The sequence below is a fragment of the Echinops telfairi genome, unplaced genomic scaffold (genome assembly GCF_000313985.2).
Source record: "Echinops telfairi isolate 266 unplaced genomic scaffold, ASM31398v2 ScPeMD7_7469;HRSCAF=8507_1, whole genome shotgun sequence".
Taxonomy (NCBI): Eukaryota; Metazoa; Chordata; class Mammalia; order Afrosoricida; family Tenrecidae; genus Echinops; species Echinops telfairi.
Window position 1 is genome coordinate 73,333,689 of NW_022111373.1, and position 6,397 is coordinate 73,340,085.

Consider the following 6,397-nt stretch of genomic DNA (forward strand, 5'->3'; position numbering starts at 1 on the left):
ACAATTCTTAAACTGCATGATTTCCTTTCATTGGTAATAGCTATAATTTAAAACATTACTCGTTATATGAGCTACAAGAAATAATTGTTCATAGGTAATTAACAGTGAAGCCAGTAAACAAATAGCATATGGATCTGAAGCAGTAAGTGTTCTAAAGGGGTCATTCTATAGAAAGACTATGATGACCATAGGCTAAAGAAACGTCGAGCAGCAGGGGCTGTCTGCAGCCCTGCTGGGCCGCACATGAAAGTCCGTCAGCAGGTTCACCAGGCCACTTCTCCCACCTGCTGCTCAGGCCAAGACAAAGCTCTCAATGTCATGGTGGCCCTGAATCTCTGTCTCTAGCATTTGAATAATATTGACCATTAACCCATTCACAGGAATGCTTTAAGGAGTCACGAGATAATGTTTGTAAAGAGCCCTGACATGTCCATAACTATGAAGCATTATCTTTGATAAATATGCCGGTTCCGCTGGCAGGCTAGGTCCAGATGCAGCGAGGTTGCCAGTGTGGGGGACCAGGATGAGCCCCATGTGCCACTCCAGCATGAGCTCCACCCGGGGTCAGAGTTGGCCACCGTGAGCCGGACAGAGGAGGGTGGTGGCCCCACGCCAGAGGTACCCGGGGGTCTCTGCTGAGAACAAAGCTCTAAATGTCACCTTTCATCTCCAGGTTCCAGAAGAGCTGGAGGTCAGTCCAAGGTCGAGTCTATTCCGAGATGGCCAGCTCCCCAGCCGCGCCTCCTGACAAACACAAGATGCCAACCGCGCCTCTGTTCACTCCACTGCGCCCACAGTGCCAAACTCTCCTGCGCTATTAAAAATAAGGGACGGGCCAGTGGAGATCGGGCTTTGAGTTGCCCACAAGCAAGCATTTTAAAAACAATGATCCCTCCACCCCCATTCTAAATGTGCGTGAAAAAACTTGTTTTAAAAAGACAAAAAACAATTTTTCATTTTCCACCTCTGCCTTCTAGGTTCACAGGGACGGCGGGCGCGGTAAACTTCCTTAATTCCCACGTCAGTGTGTGCGGCTCAGGATTCCATTAATATATCCTTTTCCCTCCCTTGTGCAGGGTCCTCGTTTGCAGTCAGTTCATTCTGCACTGATGTATATTTCATTGCCCAAGGCTTAATTTTGATTTATTGTCCATCCATAAATTAGAAAAATATGCTCTGGAATTCCATCCCGCTGAAAAGCTGTGCCTGATGTCAGGGGACTGGGTGATATTTAAGATGTCAGAAATACATATTGGATTAGTGTGCTTTGTTTCCCCACAACAGCAGGTGTTTAATCATAGCTGATGGCTGGAGTTAAATGCATCAGGACAGCAGCAGCCAAGAAGATGGAGTTTTTCTAAACCACACAAACTCCAGGATAAATAACTCAAAACTAATTGTGTGTCCACGTCTTAGATACATTTTTATTTACTTAATACATTAAACAATGAGAAGAGCCTCTGGCACTTAACTTCGTGTTTAAGAGCCTGTACAAATATTTTATGCTAGTCAAGTGTTGGCTGTTTAAACATAATTACTATTTCCCTTACCAGCCCTCTGGCGGCTTTAGATAAAATATTTTGTAAAGCGGCAAAGAATAAAGGCTGCAGTCGCTCGGTCACTCAGAGATACGGAGCTGTTTTGTGGCCGTTTTTGTTTTTTCTTCTCCCCTTCACATCATGGAATAATGCTCGTGTGCATCTAAATAGTCATTTTACCCCAATCCGAAGCAGTCCTAGGTACCTACTGACCCAGGCATGGTCCCTTCCTCTCTCTGCAAAGCACAGGTTCTGGTTGTTTTTATGTTTATATTAATTAGAGTTCTCTGTGCATAGAAAAATGATAGGCTTGGTCTGGAGCGATTTAGCTGGAGGCTGGAGAGAAGACGCTTAGAAGAGCAAACATTTTCAAGGTGCAACCGGTGACCTGTAACAAGCCAGGGAGATTCATGGCGAGAATCGTGTATTTTGACACAACCGTGATTTGATTAAAAGAGAAAGTAATGGGTTTAAACAGTCACTTTGAGGATGTGGCCAGACTTTGGAAGCGTTTTGCAATTTACTTTACAGACCAGTGATGGAGCCGGGAGGAGGAACTTTGCTTCTTTCTACAAGAAACCTTTGCTTGAATTTGGAAACAAACAAACAAAAAGGGAGTGGTGGAAACTAGGTTAGCATTGTCTTTTCATCATATATATGGTTTTGTTTTTTTCATGGCAAATAGAGAATTATGGCCTGCACGGGGCAAAGAAAATATTAAGGTGACTTTGAGAATAATTCTGTAACTGGGTTTTCTTTTTCAAGAATCATCTTTTTTTTGTTAAGAACCAGGACCAACTGAATTGGTTTGGGGCTAGAGACACAGTGACGGGAGAGTTTTAGATATACATTTTACATTTGGGGAAAATAAGAATTCGCATTGGCAATCTGAAAATGTTCGTGTGTTTCTCCATATCCAAGCTTGAGCCTCAAGAATAATAGACATACTTAGGTTCCAGGTAGCATCAAATTCACTCTGATATGGTGACTGGTACCCATGGCTGTGCGGTTTTGAATTAAATGGGTTAAAAAGAGAATGGTTAAGGAAACAAGTTGCAAAGCCATCTGTGTTGTCAGATCCCATTTCTGTAAGTAAACAAAAGGAAAGACCCTCGTCGTTTGGGGCCCACACTTACGTCTAGCCTCCCTGTAAGAGCAATCAGTTCTTATGATGTGGCCCGTTGATGCTTGCCCTCATGAAGAGATCACTGAAGATATGAGTGCTGTAGCAACATGAGATGAAGAAACCAGACGGTGCCCAGGTATCAGAAAGAATACCGTCTGGGGTCATAAAGGCTTGTTTCAACACCAGCAGCCATCAAAGTGAGGTGTCAACTAAGTCCACATGGAAGAGCACACCAGCCTGTGTGATTCAGGGACTGGACAAAGTAACATCCAAACCCAAAGGGGAGACAGTGTCCAAGCTTAAATTGTAAACACCCAGTTTTCAGAAGGCTATGGATGACAGTGAAAGCCCAAAATCCATTGACAGGGTCCCTACCTGGATCAAGCATCTAATGAATCCCCTCTGACCATTCTGCAGGGATGCAAATAGCCTTGCCATGAGACAGAAAGCATGGCAGATGTAGTTAGGTTCAAATGTCATACCTTATCATGGGATCTCCCTTTCAACTCACTTGAAAATTGCTTTAGTTTTTAATATCTTCTGCTTTCTTTTTTATTGAGACCTTTTGTTTTGTTGTTGTTGTTCCTTCTCTTACTTCTGGTATCTTCAGGCTAGGAGGGGCAGTTCTCAGACCATCACCCCCAGAACCAGTGGGGAAATAATCATAAAAGTCAGAGAAAGACCTGGAATTATCTATACTTTTTCAGGTTTTTTTTTTTTTACTAATTGCTATTATTCTTTTTATATATTTTTTCTCTCTCTCTTTATTCATTTTGGTTGTTTGTTTTCTTTTTGTATTGTCTACGTTATGGTTGGTTTGCCTACCGATATAAGATAGGCACGGGAAGCAAGCCCAAGCAGAAAGCAATGGGACTGAAGGTTCCAGAGGGACTTAGGGGAAGGAGGAGGCAGGGGAAGTGAGCAGTGAGCAAACAAAGCCATAGACAGGGGAACAACTAGGGAAAGAAAATCAAAAACAAGGAGGACGTAGAGATCCTGGGGGTGTTGGAGGAACAGTAATCTAGCCGAGAGGAATTACTGAGAGGCAGAAGAAAGGTGAGCATGATGGTGGGAAAGGAGGAATATAAAAGGAAACAGAAGAAAGATCTAGGAAGCAAAGATATGGATAGAGGTATAAACATAGGTGTGCACTCATATAAGTATATTAATTCATAAAAATAGAGGTATTGGCATATGTACATATATTTATATGGCAATACATTGAGGAAGTGGACAGACTTTGGGCTTCTACTCAAGCCCTCCCTCAACACAAGAACACTTTATTCTAGCAAGCTGGCATTCTTTGATGCTCACCCTCCTGGCCCAGCATGATCACTGAAGACAAAATGGGTGTACAAGCAAATGTGGTGAAGAAAGCTGATGGTGCCCAGCTATCAGAAAGATACAGCATCTAGGGTTTTAAAGGCTTAAAGTTAAACAAGCAGTCATCTAGCAGAGAAACAAGTCCACCCGGAAGAAGCACAATAGCTTTGTGATCATGAGGTGTCGACAGGATCAGGTAACAGGCATCAGAAAACCAAAAAACATATTGTTGAGAATGAGGGGGGTCAGAGCAGAGAGCCAAAACATATCTGTAGACAATGGGACATCCCTTCACAGAAGGGTTGCAAGGAAGGGATGAGTCAACCGGGATGAAGTATAGCACTGATGAAACACACAATATTCCAATATTCCTCTGGTTCCTTGAAGTTTCCTCAGCCGCCACCAGGAACCCGCCACCCCCACTCCCACCCCACACCCTCCCGCACTATCGTGACCACAGTCCTGCCTTTCACTGCAAGCCTGTACAAAGGTACAGATAAGCACTCACAAGACACGGAATCCAGGCCAGATAAACCCCCGCAGGAACAGAAACGGGAGTAGTGATACCAGGAGCGTAAGGGAAGGTGGGGCAAGGGAGTGGGGAGGAAATTGTGGGGGAAGCAAGACAGTGGTTGGTGTAAGATATGAAAATAATAATAACTTATAATTTATCAAGGGGTCACCAGGGTGGAGTGGGGGAGGTAGAGAAAAATGAGGAGCTGATACCAAGGGCTCAAATAGAACGTAAATGTTTAGAAAATCATGATGGCAGCATATGTACAAATATGCTTGATACAATGGATGTAGGAATTGTTATAGGAGCTGTAATTGTCCCCAATAAAATGATCTTAAAAATAAAACAAGCAGCTATCTAAAAAAAGAAAAGAAAAGAAAACCTAAATATAGAAGTTCTTTGTCTCAGAATCTCTTATTCTGAAATATAAGATTCTATCTTATAAAGTTTTGCATTTTTCACTAGTCTGATTTTGGGTGACAGTGCTTTTGTCTGAAGTAGTAATAATAATAATAATAATAATTTTCACAAACACATTTCTCATTCAATGTAGTTATTTTCATATACCTTAATATTCAACTGTTTGTCAACTGATCATCCCAAATTCTTCAACTTCAATCCAAAGAGTAACGTATTCTTAGGGGAAATAGTAGATATGGGAATTAAACCCTTTGGTGACCAATGGGACATACTGCACCCACCTACATTTTCTGCCTCTGGGGTTTACAGTAAAGTGCTATCCACTTTTAATGTATGCTGCCATCTGGTGAGGGCCTACATGACTGTACAAATCTGGAGAAATGGGACTCATCCCACCAGTCCCAGCGCCCAAGGCCCCTTGGAACATATGCATCCCACTAATTATACCCAAATCTATAGTACCTCAAAAAATTGCTTTTCTTTTCATTCTAAATGCTTTCCATTACTGAAAACACCCAGCTTCAAGTTCAAAGCAGAAAAGAATTCATTGATGGAAAGGTGAAGGCTCACGCTAAGTCACATCATCTCCAGTATTTCTAGCCTTAGCAACAAATGTCAGGCTCTACAGGAAACAAGACTCTGAGATGCAGATAGGCTTGCAGGAGCTTTAGTGGGGCATTTCACCTGAGTGCTACAGAATGAAGCAAGCATGTGCAGAGAGAGCAGTTGAGTTGAATCACCACAAGGCCCTCAGCTGATCCCACAGAGAGCCCTGGAGCTGGGATGGTCCCTGCAGAATTATTCTGCCATTGTACCACTCCAGGGCGAGGCTGGCTGATGGCCAGAAGGGAGTGGCGCTTTGTACCTTCGGGCAAGACAGAGTGTAACTTTGGCAGAGGACAAGTCCTGGAAAGAGATTCAACTGATAACCGTCAGCAACCAACACTCCACACACAGTAGGAATGAGCTGTCTACAAGGTGTCTCTGAGCGTTCTAGCCTAGCATCCACAATACTGGCCAGCTCCCATGAGCTTAATTTCCACCCACCAGGAACAATGTTCATTAACTACTGGCTAGAGTGCCTGTCTAAACAAAGATCGGGCAGAAGCCACACTCAATATGGAAAAGCATGAGAGGACCACAATCCCAAGACATTTTATGTAAAAGTGGAAGAGTGAGAATTCTCTTACTGTTGCCCCGGAAGTAGTAAAAGAAAGATAATGACTGAGGGGGTGGCTTAGACTGAAAACCTGAGATTTTGCTTCCAGATCTGCCCCTTTCTCTCATATTCATCTCTAGTTTCTTCTGCTGCTATAACATAAATAACATAAATGGCTTTAATGTACAGAAATGAATTTTCTCACAGTTTAGGAGACTGGAAGTCTGAATTCAGGGTGCCAGCCCAGGGGCTGGGGACCCCTTGCTCTTTCTGTCAGCTCTAGGGAAGGTCCTTTTTTCTTTCTTTTTTTTTTTTTT